This window comes from Diabrotica virgifera, chromosome 10, assembly GCF_917563875.1.
Source record: "Diabrotica virgifera virgifera chromosome 10, PGI_DIABVI_V3a".
In the NCBI taxonomy this organism is placed as follows: domain Eukaryota; kingdom Metazoa; phylum Arthropoda; class Insecta; order Coleoptera; family Chrysomelidae; genus Diabrotica; species Diabrotica virgifera.
In genome coordinates this window covers 11,803,567-11,822,546 of record NC_065452.1, presented here as the reverse complement: position 1 = coordinate 11,822,546, position 18,980 = coordinate 11,803,567, and positions in this window count along the sequence as shown.

The window sequence follows — 18,980 nt, the reverse complement described above, 5'->3', positions numbered from 1 at the left end:
TTATTCGATTGTACGAACACAAATACAAATCCCTCTTATATTGTCAAACAAAACATACAAATGAAATTTGAGAGTTGTACTATGAATTTTTAATTCTTTTTAATGTTCTGTTAACCGTCTTTTCGATTATCCGTCATACCCTTGGTCCGGTGCCCTGACGGATAATCGAGGTTCTACTGTACTTATGACGATGATTTTTCCGCTCTAGCTCTTAGTCTATTCAGTCGGTCTTCTTGCTGTATCTTCGAAGAATTTTAGGTACACGACAATTAGACCGAAATCATTAGACCGAAAGCTGTAGACCGAACTTATTAGACCGAAAAGCACTTTACCGAAACCTCACTAGACCGAACAGCATTAGACCGAAATGGTACATAAATTAAAAAAAATTGTAGTAAATTATGCTAAGATTTTTTATATCTGTCTTTTTGTTTATTGTATTTTTTTTGTATTATTTTATATATTGACTGTGTAAATTATGTATCCATTTATTGTACGCAAGAGAGGTACCCCTAGGAATAATTAAAACGATCGAAAATATTTACCAGAATAACACAATAAAAGTAAAAGTAGATGAAGAACTAACTGACCCAATTGAAGCTGGCAATGGGATGAGACAGGGAGATTACCTGAGTCCTCTGTTATTCAACCTAATCATGGACGAAATAATAAAAAAAGTAAGAACAAAAAAAGGATACCAAATGGGAGAAAAACAACTTAAAATAATCTGCTATGCAGACGACGCAATACTAATCTCTCAAAGTGAAGATGATTTACAACGTATGCTGCACGAATTTAATATAACCGCTAGAAAATTTAACATGTTAATTTCCCCAAAAAAGACTAAATGCATGGTTATAACAGCAGATCTAATAAGGTGTAAATTAGAGCTGGAGGGTCAAAAAATAGAACAAGTCATGGAGTTTAAATATCGCTACGGAAAGCTCGAAACAGAAGTGGAAGATCAGGTGAATAAAGCAAACAGAGCCGCAGGTTGCCTGCATGAAACAATATGGAGAAATAAAAACATCGGAAAAGAAGTGAAAGGCAGAATTTACAAAACAGTTATCAGACCAATAATGACATACCTACGCGGCAGAAACACGACCTGATACAGAAAGGACAAAAAGAATGCTAGAAACAGCAGAGATGAAAACATTGCGAAAAATCGATGGTAAGACGCTGTAGGATAGAGCTAGAAGTGCAGATATACGAAGGAGATGCAAAGTGGACAACATTAATAACTGGGTGAAAAGCAGAAGAGTAGAATGGAACGACCACATAAGCCGAATGACAACAAACAGAGTAGTAAGGACGGCGAGAGACGGTTCCCCAATAGGAAGACGATCAGTGGGAAGACCACGAAAAAGATGGAATGACAACTTACTGGAGGCACATTGAAAAACAGATAGAGTAATGTCTATATAAAAAGAAGAAGAAGACTGTGTAAATTGTTACTCTGTATAGTTTGATGATATAATTTTCATCTGTTAAACAACTTAGTGAAGGTAAAATTAAATTAAGGGTAGAGTGACGTTAACACCATTTTAACTGTTTATAATAACCAACCAAATAACATTTAGTTGTAATTACATTATTCTTATTTCTTTTACTGCGGCAAGTAAAAATAACTGCTTTTCGGTCTTCTGCTGTTCGGTCTAGTGAGGTTTCGGTAAAGTGCTTTTCGGTCTAATGAGTTCGGTCTACTGCTTTCGGTCTAATAATTTCGGTCTCTTTATAGTAAACCGAATTCTAGCATGTAAGCAAGGGCGCCCATACAAAAATTTTTAGGGGGGGGCCAAACGTGAAGATGTTGCACATTACATTTTGTATATTTCGGATGACAATATATACAGTAGACTCTCTCTATAACGAACATGGGTATAACGAGGTTTCGCTTATAACGAGGTACATTAGGTGTCCCTTGAAATTCCTATTGAACTATGACGCTCTATAACGAGGCATATTTGGTTACAACGAGGAAAATTGAAATCGAAGAATACGTGTTTTTACCTGTTTTTAGCGTTGTAATGATCATAAATAAATAAATGCCCCAACTGCCTGTACATAGAAATGCCCAACATCTGTCTTATTATCGAGGCCAGTGCTGTAATAAACTCGGCCACCTGTAATAAACTTCTGTCTGTTTATCGACCGATATTGAATATTATAGGAAATTTGCAATTTATGACGGCGAAGTCTCATTGTTCACTCTTCAGGTGGACCATCGACATCTGATTAACTACGTAAGAGGCATCAAAAAATGTCATTATTATTGTTGTTTGATATAACGAAATCCGCTTATAACGAGATAATTAGTCCACCATTTCAGTTCTCGTTATAGAGGGAGTCCAGGGCCGGATTTACGATTTTGCCGCCTACAGGCTATCTTGATTTTGCCGCCTTTTTAACTTAAACATAGAAAACGCTAAATAATGCAAAATTATACTCTCTCCATCCCAGAGGAATGGGATGGAACTCCCTGGGAGTCTACTGTAGTTTAAACCACCTAAAAAAACCTAGTTTGAACCCTGTTGTGAGAAATTATTCATACATTTAAATACTAGACCAAGTTTTTAAATGGAATTGTCATGGGTACCACAAAAGTTGCGCCTCTCTTTAAAACCCGTTTGAAAAGAATACAATGCTTGCAAAGCCCTGCCTTCAACTTTGGCGAGTAGACTAATCATGAGTATGTGTCGAACCAAGTTTTTACTTTAAAATCTTAAAAAGGAGCCCCCTTTATTTTTGCAGATTTAGAATCCTTATGAAAAATAAGTCACATATATTCCAGACATTTTTAGAATCGTTGATAGATGGTGCAAAAAAATCGCATTTTTCGATTATAGCGCCATCCGTCAACAATTCTAAAAAAAGTTTCGAATAAATGTTACTTATTTTTTGAGGAGGAAACTCAATCTGCAATAAAAAACGGGGGTTCCTATTTAAGATTTTAAAGTTAACTCTCACCCCACCTCCAGAGTGTGGAATGAAAAATCCTGTTTGGTGTCATTCTATAGATATTTGAAAAATATTAAACACATGTTTTTTAGTTTTTCATTTGGTATATTCTCGAGATATTAGTCGGCGCACACAGTGGAGGCGGTTTCCGCTAGCGGGCAACGCTAGCGGGACCCGCTTTTAAACGTTTTCAAAAACAATGCACGTCTTTAAATGTACACGAACATAGTCAAAGCAGGTCCGCGCGGGCCAACCGCCTCAACCCGCCTGACCGCTTTTGCTAGAATGAGAATTTAGTTTTTTCCGCGCGGTTTTAATGTTTACTGCAATGATAATGTAATTTATTCGCTCTTTTATAATAAGAATTAATAGTTCTCCATGGATTAATTTTATAAATAATTGTACATTATAATAAACAAAAGTAATAAAGTCAATCTTATTGAAACCGTAATTTTGTGTGACTTAGGTATTTCTAAAACCATTCCAGTATTAACTATTAACTAAATCAGAACTTGAAAAATAAATTTACAACAAAACTACTTACCTCAATGTTATAACAAGCCTTTCTTCCGGAAGGATAGCCTGCTTATGTAAATTACACCAGTTTTTAATTAAACGATACTCCTTCTTCTTCTTAAAGTGCCTATCCGTTCCGGATGTTGGCGATCATCATGGCTATCTTGACATTGTCTACCGCAGCGCGGAACAGTTCAGTGGTAGTGGTATTATACCACTTTTGTAAATTTTGAAGCCAGGAAATGCGTCTTCTTCCCGGTCCTCTTTTACCATTTACCTTCCCTTGGAGAATCAGTTGGAGAAGGCCGTAACGTTCTTGATTTCTCATTACATGTCCTAGATATTCTATTTTTTTTTTGTTTTGATGGTTATGAGAAATTCACACTCTTTCCCCATTCTACGCAGGAATTCCACGTTAGTAATTCGGTCAACGCAGGATATACGTAAGATTCTCCTATAACACCACATTTCGAAAGCTTCGAGCCGATTCATAGATGTAACAGTTAGTGTCCAAGCTTCCATTCCGTAGAGCAGAACTGTGAATATATAGCATTTCAACAGACGGTATTTTGTTTTTAATGATATGTCTCGACTGTTGAAAATGGGTCTCATTCTAAAGTATGCTGCTTTCGCTTTTATTATTCGCTGTTTAATTTCTGAGTAGTCCCATTCGCTATTTAAATTCGTACCCAGATATGTATATTCTCAACTCTTTCGATATTCTGTTGGTTGACTGTAAGTTGAGCGTTTAATATTGTTTTTAACGATACTCCACTTTCTCCAAAATATTTTTAAAAGCCTCTTGAGTCATTCTCATATACTGGAAGAATCGTTCATTATCTTTTAATTTTTGAAATAGATGATGATATTCTCCATAAATTAATCTTTCTCGATTAATAGGATGTACATCAACTCTCTTTCTTTTCAGTTTAGTCAAAACAGAATCTAAAGCAATTATATCATCATCGGAAGACGACATTTTGCTACAAGTAGTAGACGCAACTGCCAGATTTGAACGATCTCTCTCGCTTTTACCCGTCTTCACTGTGTTACCATACCCGCGCGCAAGAACCGCGCGGTTTGCCCGCTAGCGGAAACCGCTTTCACTATGTGTGCCGCCTTTTAGACCGTTTCTATAATTTTGCTATGGTATCACGATATATCGTTTTTTCCCATTATAGCGCTATCTATCCACAACTCGCAAAATGGCTCGAATAAAATTTCCTTATTTTTACAAGGAAAATCCAAATCTGCAACAAAAATTAGGGGTTCCATTTAAGATTTTAAAGTTACTCTCCTCACCCAGGGGTTGAAGTGGTGGACTTGTTTAGTGTCATCGCATAGATTTTTGAGAAATATTTAACACATATTTTTCAGTTTTTCGATCCGATGTCCATTTCGCGAATTATTCGACCTTTCCGCTACTTTTGGGACACCCTGTATATAACACTCATTCGTCATGAAAGATCACCTGTTTTTCATTTAAATAAAATTGTTGTGTTCATCATAATGTACACTTTAAAAATAATCTACTTACTAAAAAATACTTTTGCAAACTAAAATGTGACTAATTGATGGATTCGACCGTTACTTGATGGAAGTTCATTTTATCTAACAATAAAACACGAAAACGTTTGTTTTCTATACTTCCACAAAATTTATTATATCTAAGTGACTACAGCTGTTTCGGCGGAGAAACTTGAGAAAGGCACTCCGCCGAAACAGCTGTAGTCACTTAGATATAATAAATTTTGTGGAAGTATAGAAAACAAACGTTTTCGTGTTTTATTGTTAGATAAAATGTGACTAACTATGTTCAATAAATTTAAAAAATTATTTTTCCATATGAATTTATTTCTGCTTATGAAGATATTTCTGCTATTCGGTGTAGGTACACAAAACTTAATATTATAGAAAACAAATATAATCACAGATTTTACACTTTATCTATATAGTGTCAGTTCTCAAAGACGAATGGCTCATTAGTGATTATCGGTCAGAGATCGGATTTCTTGTTGATATGATTTTTTTTGCAGTATTATAAATGATTCATTTAATTTGTAATTTTGGGTGTCGGTTACAGTATATATTATGTTCCCACGTTCCTAATCTCTTTCAATGTTTTCGTTAATAGCATACCCTGACTGTGCGAAATGTGTATTATGCACATTCCATATAGACCGCTGTCGCAGACACACATATTTTCTGTTAAACTATTAATTACCCAATATGTGAATTATTTTATTAATAAATATGTTGTTTCCAATTTATCTCTCAAAATTATCCAATAATTTTTTGACAAAAATACGTTTATTTAATATAAATTTAATTTTTGTTCTTTTCCGAAAAGCTAGGGGGGAGGCACGGCCCCTCCTGCACGTGTGTATGGGCGCCTATGCATGTAAGTTTTCTGGTTTTCTGTATCTCTTTAAACTTTTTGTGTATATCGTCGCCTCAAAGCAACAGTAGGATATGTCAAATATTGTAGTTTCGAGAAAAACGCAATTGAAATTTTTACGAATTTTTCATTACTTAATAACTTTTTTATATTTGAATGGATTTACATGGAATTTTGTTTGAGTATATAACTTTACAGGCCTTACATAAATATTTATATTAATTTATAAAAAAGTGAAAAATAATTGCAAAAAAAATTACTTGTCCTACTGTTGCTCTAAAAGTTATTCTGTTTTTTAACGATATCCGTTAATATGTGTTATAAAGTGAGGACGTTTGAGTTGGAATAAATTCATTATCTCTGGAATGGGAGCATTTGGAGAGAAATCCTGAGACAGGTCCATTTTTATTTTTAAATGATGACTTTTGCCATATATATCATTCTAATGACGTCATCCATCTGGTCGTGATGACGTAATCGATGATTTTTTTAAATGAGAGTAGGGGTGATGCGATAGCTCATTTGAAAGGTTATTTAATTATCTATTCATTAATATAAACGTTAACATAATTATTTATACAGGGTGCCCAAAAAAAGTTTTTATTTATTAAATTAATTGAGATAAAAAGAAAAGTGTATGTAATTCATTTACTTTAAAATACATTCGAGTGCTGTCAGAAAACAAAAAGAAATGTTTATTTCATAAATAAACATTGTTTTTCGCTTAAATGCAATGTTAAATCTGCCACCCACCTGTCTCCATTGAATTTAAGCGAAAAGTAATGTTTATTTTTGAGATAAACATTATCACCTGTTTTTCTGACAGCAGTAAAATGTATTTTTAATTAAATAAATTGCTTACATTCTTTTTTTTGTGTCAAATAATTTAATAAAGAAAATATTTTTTGAACACACTGTATAAATAATTGTGTTAATATTTACATTACTGAATAGAGAATTAAATAGCCTTTCAAATGAGCTATAACACAACCCCTACTCTCATTTAAAAAAATCATCGATTACGTCATCACAACCAGATGGATGACGTCAGTAGTATGATGTATATGGCAAAGAGTCATAATTTAAAAATAAAAATGGAACTGTCTCAGGATTTCTCTCCAAATTCACCCTTTCTCGAGATAATGAATTTATTCCAACTCAAACGTCCTCACTCTATAAACTTATATGGTACTGAAGTTTTGTTTAAAATTTTACACATTTTATTATAAAAAACAAAACAATTTTGTTGTTCAAACATTTTATTAGATAAATTATAAACTCAATATACATGTTTTCCGACAATTTTAAAACTTGACAACGAAAATGACAAACAAAAGAGAATGAAAAATTAATCAGAATTAGTTGTGGTCACATCGGATGCAGATAACGATGTGAAAAAATTATGGTGTCTCTTTGGTATTAAGTTATCGTTGCACATACTCATTAAATCATTCTTTTTTTTAAGCCGTATCGGTGGTGCTTGCTGATAGGCAAGAATTAAAGATGGCTTATCTCTCTGGCTTCTTAACTTTTGGTAATATTGATAACATCAAATTCTTCCTGTTTGAATGAAGTCTTATAGAAAATTTTTTCAGGTTCGCCTTTCTTGACTTTAATCCATTTGATGTCGTTGATTAAACCTTTTTGGCCTTTTTCATTAATATTAAAGTTCGCTCTCATGTCTTTGGCTATTTTTTTCCAATCAAAAAATTCTTCAGTTGACATCTCAGTAACTTCACATAACTTACCTTTCTTTTTAGCTGACTTAGCAATGGTGGCCAATTTAGATGGAACATAAATTGGACCATTTTTAAGTATTCTTGTTCTTTCCTTTTCAATACAATATACTAAATATTGAATTCTACTAGATATTTTAGATTTTTTATAACTTAAATTGACTGAGGCTGAATTATCCATTTTTATTCTCACAATACAACTTTTAATATGAATGTAATAGTAGAACTGTGGTAAGATTTCTGAAGATAATAAATATTCTGGGTGCAAGCCGTTTAATATAAACAAAGACAAATATTCGCAATTCGGCAATAACTACATTATAACAGTAGGATATGCGTAGATAACTTAGTGTTGCATTAATATTTTGTGACCAAAATTAGTAAACGACAAAATATAATAGTAGGATATGTATGTTGTCTTAGTGTTACAATATCATATGAGTTAAAGAGAATTAAGCTTCACAAGGATATGTAATATTGTGAAAAAAGTATTCAATTTTTTATTTATCTTAGTGTTACACTCAACAGAAGGGTTTATTTCCAATCATTTGAAATGGTTATCCCAAAAGTCATTTTTTTACATATCCTACTGTTGCTTTGAGGCGACGATACGGAAATGGTCATGTTTGCGTTGTAGTGTTTCAATTTCCGTACATTTCTTTATCAATCATGCTTATTTTGAACTTTTTATTTCCCTTAGTATATTCTTCTGCAACTTTTTGTATTCATTGTCATTTCTACCTTAAAATTTCCTTCGCTCTTCCATCCATTCTTGCTTCTTTTCTTGTTTTTATTCAGACTGTACAGAAGACTAAACCGAATATAAATTAAGAAATATTTTCTCGATGATGTGTAGTTATGTAATTATAATTCTTATTAATGTTTACAGAATGTTGAGCGCTTTCGCAGTGCTCACTGAAAGAAAATTTATTATTTTACCAACATTGTGCTTTATAAATAGATTATTAGACATCGTCAAATATTGCTGCCTTGGTATATTTATGATCTGTTTTTCAATCCGGAAACTGCGTTTCTAACAATTTCACACTGTCAATAAAGATGACGATATTAGTACTTTTACAAAATTCAAAATCAAAGTATGTTCTCGAAATATTGTGTTTCTTTTTCAATTTAACTTAACTTTATTTGTTATTGAGACAGAATTTATTATATTATTATGCTAGAATTTATTCCTTCAAAAAGTAAATTAATTCTATGTGGCGATCTAAATATTGACTACTCCAGTGTGTGTACTGCTCAAGAATCTCTTCATTCTATCTTTTATTCCTTTGGTATAGGTATGCATGTAAATTCTCCAGCCAGAATAACTAAAACTAGCTCTAGTAGCATTGACTATGTCGTATCGTCTTTGGCTCCAAATTCTACTGACTGTACTGTTTTCAACTCAGGTTTCTCTGATCATGAAGCAGTATTGACTACATTTTGGTTAAAATCAAAAAATAATAGTGAAAACACGCAACGAAAATTGTTCCGTGTCTTTGTTTCCGTATTGAGACAGAATTTATTATATTATTATGCTAGAATCTATTCCTTCAAAAAGTAAATTAATTCTATGTGGCGATCTAAATATTGACTACTCCAGTGTGTGTACTGCTCAAGAATCTCTTCATTCTATCTTTTATTCCTTTGGTATAGGTATGCATGTAAATTCTCCAGCCAGAATAACTAAAACTGGCTCTAGTATCATTGACTATGTCGTATCGTCTTTGGCTCCAAATTCTACTGACTGTACTGTTTTCAACTCAGGTTTCTCTGATCATGAAGCAGTATTGACTAATTTTGGTTAAAATCAAAAAATAATAGTGAAAACACGCAACGAAAATTGTTCCGTGTCTTTGGAGAACAAAATTTTCTAACATTTAAACACCTATGTCAAACAACTGTCTGGGACTTCCGCTCTGTTGATGTCGACATCGAGTTTTCTAGATTCATAAAGCTATTGTGTGGTCTGGCATACGAATCCTTTCCTTTTAGGCCCATGAAAACTAAACATCGTAAACCCTGGTCAACTAGAGGTCTACGTATATCTGCAAAGAACATGCGCTCATTATCGTACCTAAAAAAATTCTCGGACAACATATCCTTCCATGATTACGTTAGGCTTTACAGGAAAATTTACCATAAAGCCATAAAGGCCGCCAAGGAAATTTATTATAATGCGAGGCTGGCTAAATCAGGTAATGTTGCTAAGGAAACGTGGTCTATCGTAAATGAACTGAGAGATAAGACTTCTTCTCCCACCACAATCCCGACTTCTCCTGAGACCCTGAACAATTACTTTGTAAATGTGGCAAAAAATTTAACAAATACTATACCTCCTTCTCAGGATCCGATTTCATATCTTTCGCATAAGAATGTAAATAGTTTCTTTTTTACACCCATAGTATTAGGTGAACTACGCTCTACAATAAATGACATTAAAAATAAATCGTCATCTGGGACTGATGGCCTCACTCTTAAAATATTTTCTGCTCTACCTTATTGCACTTTAAACCATCTTACTACATTAATAAACGGGTCATTCGAAACTGGAGTTTTTCCAAGCTGCCTTAAGACAGCGATAATTATTCCTATACACAAAGGAGGCGATAAAGATCTTGCTTCGAATTATCGCCCTATTGCACTCCTGCCCACGTTGTCGAAGATAATTGAAAGTCTGGTAAAAAAAAAGAATATTATCTTTTCTGTTGAAATACAAATTGCTTACTCCACATCAATTTGGATTCCTGAGTGACAAATGCACGAATTATGCTATGTTCTCCCTTTTCGATCATGTTTACTCCCGTCTAAACAACCATCACTCTACAGTAACAATTTTCTGTGATTTCTCTAAAGCATTCGATTTTGTAAACCATAACATCTTGACTGATAAATTACAGCACTATGGATTAAGGGGAAAGGCTCTTAAATGGCTTAAATCATATCTTAATTAAAGAAGTCAGTTTGTAAGGGTTGACACGAAGACGTCTTCTTGCATGCCATTAGAATGTGTGGTACCTCAGGGTTCAGTTCTAGGCCCCATATTGTTTCTGATATACATAAATGATATCTCTAGTCTGAACATTAAAGGTAAAATATGTCTCTTTGCAGATGATACTAGTATTACTTGGAGTAACACGGATATTATGGATCTTCGCAATACCATAGCTACAGACCTAGTCACCATTAAATCGTGGTGCGATTCGAATCTCCTGTTATTTAACGTTTCTAAAACCAAAGTCCTACCTTACAACAGTATGATGCAACCTTTAGTACTTAATAACAACAGTCTAGAGGTAGTTGAATCGGTGAAGTTCTTAGGGCTTATTGTGGATAAGTCTCTAAAATGGAACTTGCACATTGATGCCTTACACAAAAAATTAAGTTCTGCTTGTTTTGCGCTAAGATCAGTTGCTACGGAAACGAATTTGTCAACATCTAGGACCGTTTATTATGCCCTTTTTGAGTCTCATCTTCGGTACGCCCTTCCATTCTGGGGTACGTGTTGTGCGACTCAATTTGAGCGTATTTTTAAACTACAAAAGAGAGCTCTTCGTTACTCCCTGAGACTCAATAGCAGAGTTCATTGCCAAGAATTCTTAAAAAATTTAAAATATTAACTCTTCCTTCTTTGTTTGTTTTTGAATCCGTTTGTTTAATCCGCAAACATGCATCACAAGGTCCAGAGAGACCCACTCACAACTATCCCCTTAGAAACGTGGAGCATAATCCTTATCTGCCAACCCCACGGTCTGAGCTGGTTAAGTGCTCTATACTATACAATTCGAGAAAAATGCACAATCACCTGCCATCTAACATCAAATCTATTACAGCATTTCCCACTTTTCGCAAGGCCTTGAAAGCTTATTTGCTAGAGAGAGCTTTTTATACAGTGAATGACTTTTTTTATAAACGATTTGAATTCAGCAAATTAACTTGCAGGATTATTACTTTCCAGTACATTTGTACATATTTGCAGCGGCATAGAACTTTTGATTTACTTTCCCTTTCCCTTTTCCTTGTTCGCCTTCTTTTTGCTCTGACGTTGTATACATATTGTTTGCAAAATTTTTAATTTTTTAATGTGTACTTAATAACTGTAAAATTATATTAAGTAGTATAACTCACGTCATTTACTTGGTGTCTGTTTTTCTTTTTGTTTTGTCTGTAGTTTTTTATTATTTTGTGTTTTTTATTGTATTTTTTATTTTGTTTAAGCTTTGTACACAAATTGGTAAAATTTTATGAAAATAAAGCATACCTTACTTACTTACTACTTACTATTTTTTATGACAAATAATGCACTATTCTGCATTCATCATTGTCATCATCAGAGCCAAATTTGTCCACTGTCGGACATAGGCCTCAATATGTCTCCACTCTTCTCTGTCCTGCGCAGCTGCAATCCTTCTTCTTCTTCAGGTTCCTTCCCCTATCGGAGGCTGGAAATCATCATCGCTATTTTAATTTTATTGGCCGCACTTCTGAATAATTCTAATGAGCTGCAACCAAACCACTCTCTCAAATTTCTTAGCCAGGATATTTTGCGTCGTCCTGGGTTTCTCTTCCCTTGTATCTTCCCTTGCATAATTAACCTAAGTAATACGTACTTCTCACCCCTCATTATATGACCCAGATATTGAATCTTTCTAATTTTAACAGTTTTTATGACTTCACATTCTTTCTTCAAGCTGCAATCCAGTTTGTCACTATTTTTTTAATGTCATCGGTCCATCTGGTAGGTGGTCCTCCACGACTTCACTTGTCTGCCCTTGGTTGCCACTCTAAAATCTTCTTTGTCCATCTGTTGTCTCTCTGTCTTGTGACGTGTCCTGACCATTTCCACTTCAACTTCGTAATGCGTTTTATGATGTCTTCCACTCCAGTTCTTCGCCGTAACTCAACATTTCGTATTCTGTCTCTCAAAGTTAGGCCAAGCATGGATCTTTCCATTTTTCGTTGTGCTACTTGTAATTTTTTTATTGATGCTTTAGTCAATGTCAGTGTTTCAGCTCCATAAGTAAGCACCGGGAGTACTGGTTAAAAGCTTTTCTTTTTAGCTTTATTGGAATGTTTTCCTTGAACACGTCCCTTAGTTTGCCATACGCTGCCCATCCTAAAGCTATTCTTCTAGATAATTCGCATGTTTGGTTGTCTCTACTTATTTGTATATCTTGGCCCAGATAGACGTATCTGTCAACTGTTTCGATATGGCAGTTTTCTAGTTTCAATGGTCCGTTAGGTACTAATTTGGTCATCATTTTAGTTTCCTTAAAGTTTATTTCCAACCCTACTTTTTGAGAAACTCGTAGTTCTTGCAGCATTTCGTGGGATTCCTTCCTTTCCTTTCTTTCTGCACTCACTACGCAAATAATGACTAACCTGGTGCTAAATCGTAATATTTTTGTTGATGGAAGGGATATTGAGAAGACTGCATCTTAAGCTATGTGCCCATTTGAGACAAAATACTCTCGAGAGTAGCCTCGAGACTGCACTCACAAATGCAGATGGGTCTGAGAGAACTCTCCGAGACGAGCTCTGCAAAGAAAGTTATGTCTATTCGGTAGGCTTACACCGGTGACGGATTAAGAAAGAAATGAACAAATTGACTGGTCCGCTGTTGTTTGACTATTTACACATGGGCGCAGTCATTTTTTATTTGAGGGGGTTCTTATATAAATCAAATAATTTTAAATTTTGGGTGTTTGTATAGCCTCACAAGCCTAAACGATATAATTTCATGATTCTTTATAACAGTTCATTACCCGTAACAAAAAATCAATATATCTAATTTTAATTGTGGCATGAATATCAATATAATAAAAATAAAACAAATTCTAACTTATAAAAGGTAGAAGGCTAATCGTTGCTGTATTGTTGGTGTTTTGATTTAATCTCTAAAATGGTTTTATATAAAGCCACAATCAATTTAATTGATATATTAAAGCGGCCGCAATGCAGCCTATAGTCAATAACAGGTCTGGATCCCGCGTATGAAAAAAAGTTGATTAATAGTAAGCTGAAAATTTGTTAATAACTTAAGGATCAGACAAACTTTGATATATGGGAACACTGGAACAGGGGAAGTTTTAATTGTAGAACAGGTTAAAAATTTGGAACGCTCAGGCCACGAAAATGGCACATGTATTTTCCGACAGAACAGACTTAAACTCTTCGAACAGAGATTAAACCCTCATGCAAAATTCAGACTGCTATTTATCACCAAATGGGCGTTTTAATGAGTGGAACATGTAGAATATGTCAAATGACAGGAATTATGACAGGCGATAAATAGCAGTCTGATTTTTGCATGAGAGTTTAATCTCTGTTCGGAGAGTTTAATTCTGTTCTGTAGGACAAAATAAATGTGCCGTTTTCGTGGTGTGACCTTTCAAAATTTTAAACCTGTTCCACAATTAAAACTGCCCCTGTTCCAGTGTTCTCATATATCAAAGTTTATCCCACTAGACACCCTTAAGCTATTAACAAATTTTCAGCTTGCTATTAATCAACTTTTTTTTCATACGCTGGATCCAGACCTATAAGTTGGATGTTTTAAAATTAAAGTCAATTGACGCGTGTAAAAAGCATTTATATGACATTGTAAATTAACTTTAGCTTGTTTTATTCTTTTATCAGATCGCATGTTTTCTATGTTAGTTATGTATATTTTATAGTTTATATTGTAACGTGATTAGTGTAATTACTTCTAATTACAATAAAACTAGCGGTTCGTGTATTTATATACGACTTTATTATTTATTTATACAAGTTTACTTTACAAACTTTAGCTTAAGACTAACTCTATTCACAAAAATTATGCCTTATATATCCTAGTCGTTATTCTCGATCATTCCGGGCTAAGCCAGCTCTCCGACTATCGTGTGACCTTCCAACAACCGCGCATCGGTTCCACGTATAGCGTGCTTCGATCTAGACTTTTCTCGGCTTACGCCTTGCGGCTGGTGACTCATTGTTTTGCTACATTGCTCCCCTCTTAAGATCTGAGCGTCCCGATCAGCAACTCTAGATGAAGGCCCAGGATGGCGGAATCTACACGACTCTCCAGCTTTGCATACACCCTTCAAGAAGAAATAACAGTCTACTGTCTTTGAAGGATCCGACATCTTCGGGTTCATGCAACACACAGTAATTCGTACGCCAGTTTCTCTGAAGACCACTTCAAGCATGCTTCTCACAATCTTCCAATCCAGATTTTCTACTGCATGGCCTATTTTTGGTAAAGCCAAATCTTTGATGTGATAATTACACACGATTTTCTTCAAATTACATAGAGCACGCCATATGTTCTCATAGCTTGGCGTGTCCGTATAAGACTTCCTGGTCACCATATACAGCAAAGATCGAGGACCATCTTCAAATCGCAGTACCCTTCCAATTTTAGGCTGCTGATTTCTTAACTCGTCCAGGCGGCCGAACTTTCTATTGAATACGGACGAGATTCCTTTAGTCATCTCGAGGTCTTGGGCAACACAGTGGGCTAGAGAGACGTTTTCTGGAACACCAAACAGATCTTGCTGAACTTCTGTGGTCACGCCGAATCTAGCACTCTTTCTTTCTGCGTAATTTGACATAAATTCCTTAAAACTTGGCTGTGCGGCATCTTTCATTTCCTGTTGGAGGACTCGGGCTTCTTCTGTTTCATTGGAGCCAGCATATGGTGCAAGACGATTTATGTGAATAACTTTTGGTTTACCGTTTGGCAACTTCTTAATTCTGTATATTACGTCATTTATTTTCTTCTTAACTTCATACGGACCTTCCCATTGTCTTTGCAGTTTAGGACACAGGCCTCGACGACGTTGTGGATTATAAAGCCAGACAAGATCACCTACTTCGAAGCTTTCATTCTTGCAGCGAGAATCATATTGATCTTTCATTCTGTCACTGGCTATCTGGATGTGTTGTCGGGCAAGTTCATGAATGTTGTTCATTCGTAACTTCAGGCGGTCTACGTATTCTTCGCCTGCAACATATTCCTCGGAAGGTCTGCAGCCAAACTCTAGGTCGCAGGGCAAACGAACTTCACGACCCAACATCAGGCAGGTTGGTGTTTGACCTGTAGTTTCATTCACGGCCGAGCGGTAGGCCATCAGGAATAAATGAATGTGTTGGTCCCAATCTCGCTGATGTTCAGATACAACTTTGGACAAGTGTTTACCCATCGTTCGGTTCATCCTCTCGACCATTCCATCTGATTGAGGATGCAGGGGTGTTGTTCTGGTCTTATTGGCACCAATCAATTTACAAACGTTTTGGAAAAGAGCTGACTCAAAGTTTCGCCCTTGGTCGGAGTGGATCTCCAAGGGAACACCAAATCGGCTGAAGAATTCTTTAACAAGTACCTCTGCAACGGTAGCAGCTTCTTGATTCGGTAATGCATAGGCCTCGGTCCATTTCGTAAAATAGTCCATGGCTACCAGAATGTATTTATTTCCAGCATCGGTTTCTGGAAATGGACCTGCAATGTCGATTGCTACTCTTTCCATAGGACTTCCAACATTGTACTGTCTCATGGGTGCTCTCTTTTTACCAACTGGACCATTACCGGATGCACACAGTTCACATTTCCGGCACCATCTTCTTACATCATCTTTACAGTTCACCCAATAGAACCGTTCTCGAACCTTTTGCAGAGTCTTCGTAATACCAAAGTGTCCACCTGATGTACCGTCATGCAACTGACGCAATACTTCTGACACTTTACTTTTAGGTACAATCAGCTGCAGCTTAGATTCTGTACCATCATCGTTCTCAAAGGTTCTGTACAGAAGATCATCTTTTAGTACCAGGCAATTCCATTGGCTCCAGTAGGCCTTGACTTCTGGACTATATGCACTAATGTTCTGCCAACTAGGTCTTTCACCTTGCTGCATCCAATCCAATACTCTTTTTATACATGGATCATCTTCTTGGGCGTTTTGTAACTGTCGGGGCTGCCATTGCTCATTAACTACGGTGGTTCGTCTCATGGGGCAAAATTGTTCCTCTAATTTGGCACAGTGATTACAATTTGCACTGCATGGTCGTCTCGAAAGGGCATCAGCATTTGAATGAACTCTTCCGGCCCTGTGTTCTATCTCATAATCATATTCTTGCAGTCGTTCTAACCATCTTGCCATCTGGCCCTCTGGATTACGGAATTGTATGAGCCATTTTAGAGCAGCGTGATCTGTTCGAAGAAGGAACTTTCTGCCGTACAAGTATTTATGGAAATGTTCGCAAGCCTTCACTACACCCAGCAGTTCTCTTCTGGTAACGCAATAGTTTCTTTCTGGTTTCGACAGGACTTTGCTGAAATAAGCGATGACTTTTTCCTGTCCATCCTGGATTTGTGAGAGAACAGCTCCTATGGCACTGTTGCTAGCATCGGTATCCAAAACAAATTTTCCTGCCTGTCCCGGGTAGTTTAATATCGGTGCACTGATCAGAGCCCTTTGTAGTTGTTCGAAAGCTTTTTGACACTCCTCACTCCATGTATATTCTTTGCCCTCCTCCGTCAACTTTGTTAGGGGCTTGGAGATATTGGCAAATCCTTTGACAAATCGTCGGTAATATGTACATAGGCCAAGGAAACTTCTAATTTCATGTTTATCTTTTGGTACTGGCCAATCTTTAATTGCTTCAATCTTTTCAGGATCAGCTGTTACACCATTACTCGATACAATATGTCCCAAATACTTAACTTCTCGTCGAAACATGTGACATTTCTTCGGACTTAACTTCAAGTTCGCTGCCCTCAATCGTTGAAAGACTTCTATTAGATTCTTGGCATGTTCATCAAAGGACCTTCCAACCACAATTACATCATCCAAGTAAACCAGGCATGTTTTCCATGTTAGACCTCTTAAAACTGCCTCCATTAATCTTTCAAATGTGGCAGGGGCATTACATAAACCAAACGGCATAGCCGTAAACTGCCAAAGCCCTGATCCTATCGAAAATGCGGTTTTCTCCCGATCGGCTGGCTCCATGTCTACTTGCCAATATCCACTTTTTAAATCGAGTGTGGAAAACCAACGAGAACCGGAGAGAGTGTCCAATGTATCGTCTATTCTGGGCAAAGGATAACTATCTTTTTTTGTTACCGCATTGAGCTGGCGGTAGTCGATACAAAAACGCGTTGAACCATCTTTCTTCTTTACCAGAACTACTGGTGATGTCCATGGACTGTTCGATGGTTCAATTACCCCTTGTTTGTCCATATCCTTGATAATCTCTTCGGCTTCATCTCTTTTTGCAAATGGAAGTCGTCTAGGCCGTTGTCTGATTGGCTGAGCGTCTCCGGTATTTATTTTATGCGTTACTATGCTTGTTTTTCCCTTATCCTTCGTGTCAATAGCAAAAACATCTTGATACTCTATCAGCATAGATGTCACTTTTTCCGTTCGTTCATGATCAAGATCTTGGCATCTTTCAATGATCATCTCAACAATCTCCTTTGGATACTTCGCCTTCGATGATTTCTCATTGGTATTCACAGAGCAAATTGAAGCCACGGGAACACACTGCCCAATCAAAGCTCCTCTACTTAACTTGATAGCAGTTTCCCTTAAATTCATAACTCCTATAGCCACTTTACACGATGCAACTAATTGCGCAATTAATTGCACAATTTCTTGCAGCAATAGAAATTGCATCGTGTCATACGCAAATTGCACAGAAAAGCTGCAACTTCTTGCATCAATTTCTTGCTGCAAGAAGTTGCAGCTAAATAGAACATGTCCTATTTTTCATGCAATTTTTTCTGCAATTTGGGTATATTTTTAGTAACTTTTAAGGCTACACTGTTTGTTTTGATATTCTGTCATCCGAAATTTCAAATTAAACAATTTTTGACAAAACTAGAGGAACTTTTTACCAATTTCACGCTTCACAGATAACATTATTCTGGTGGATAACTTTAATTATGCAACATAGGGATTAAAGAAACTATATTCTATTTTTATTTCTTTTGTATTTAACAATGTTTAACAACTTATTTCCTTTTGTAAATGAATAATGTATTGTAGGTATACTTGCATTAGGTATTATTTGATTTTGTTATACATAATACATATTATAATTTTCTCAAATTATAATCTAACATTTTTAATCTAATATATCGATAACTCTACTCAAAAAATTACATTTTTAATTTATAAAAACAACATAACCCAAAATTTATGGTATATCGAAAGTTTCTGTCCATTTCATGTCAGTTTATGCAATTACTTGCACTGTGTAATCACTTTATTGCAGAAAGCTAGTTGCAACTTATTGCAGAAGTTCTTGCTGCAAGAACTTGTGCAATAAATTTCGCAATTACTTGCATCGTGTAAAGTGGCTATTACAGGGATCGCATCTCG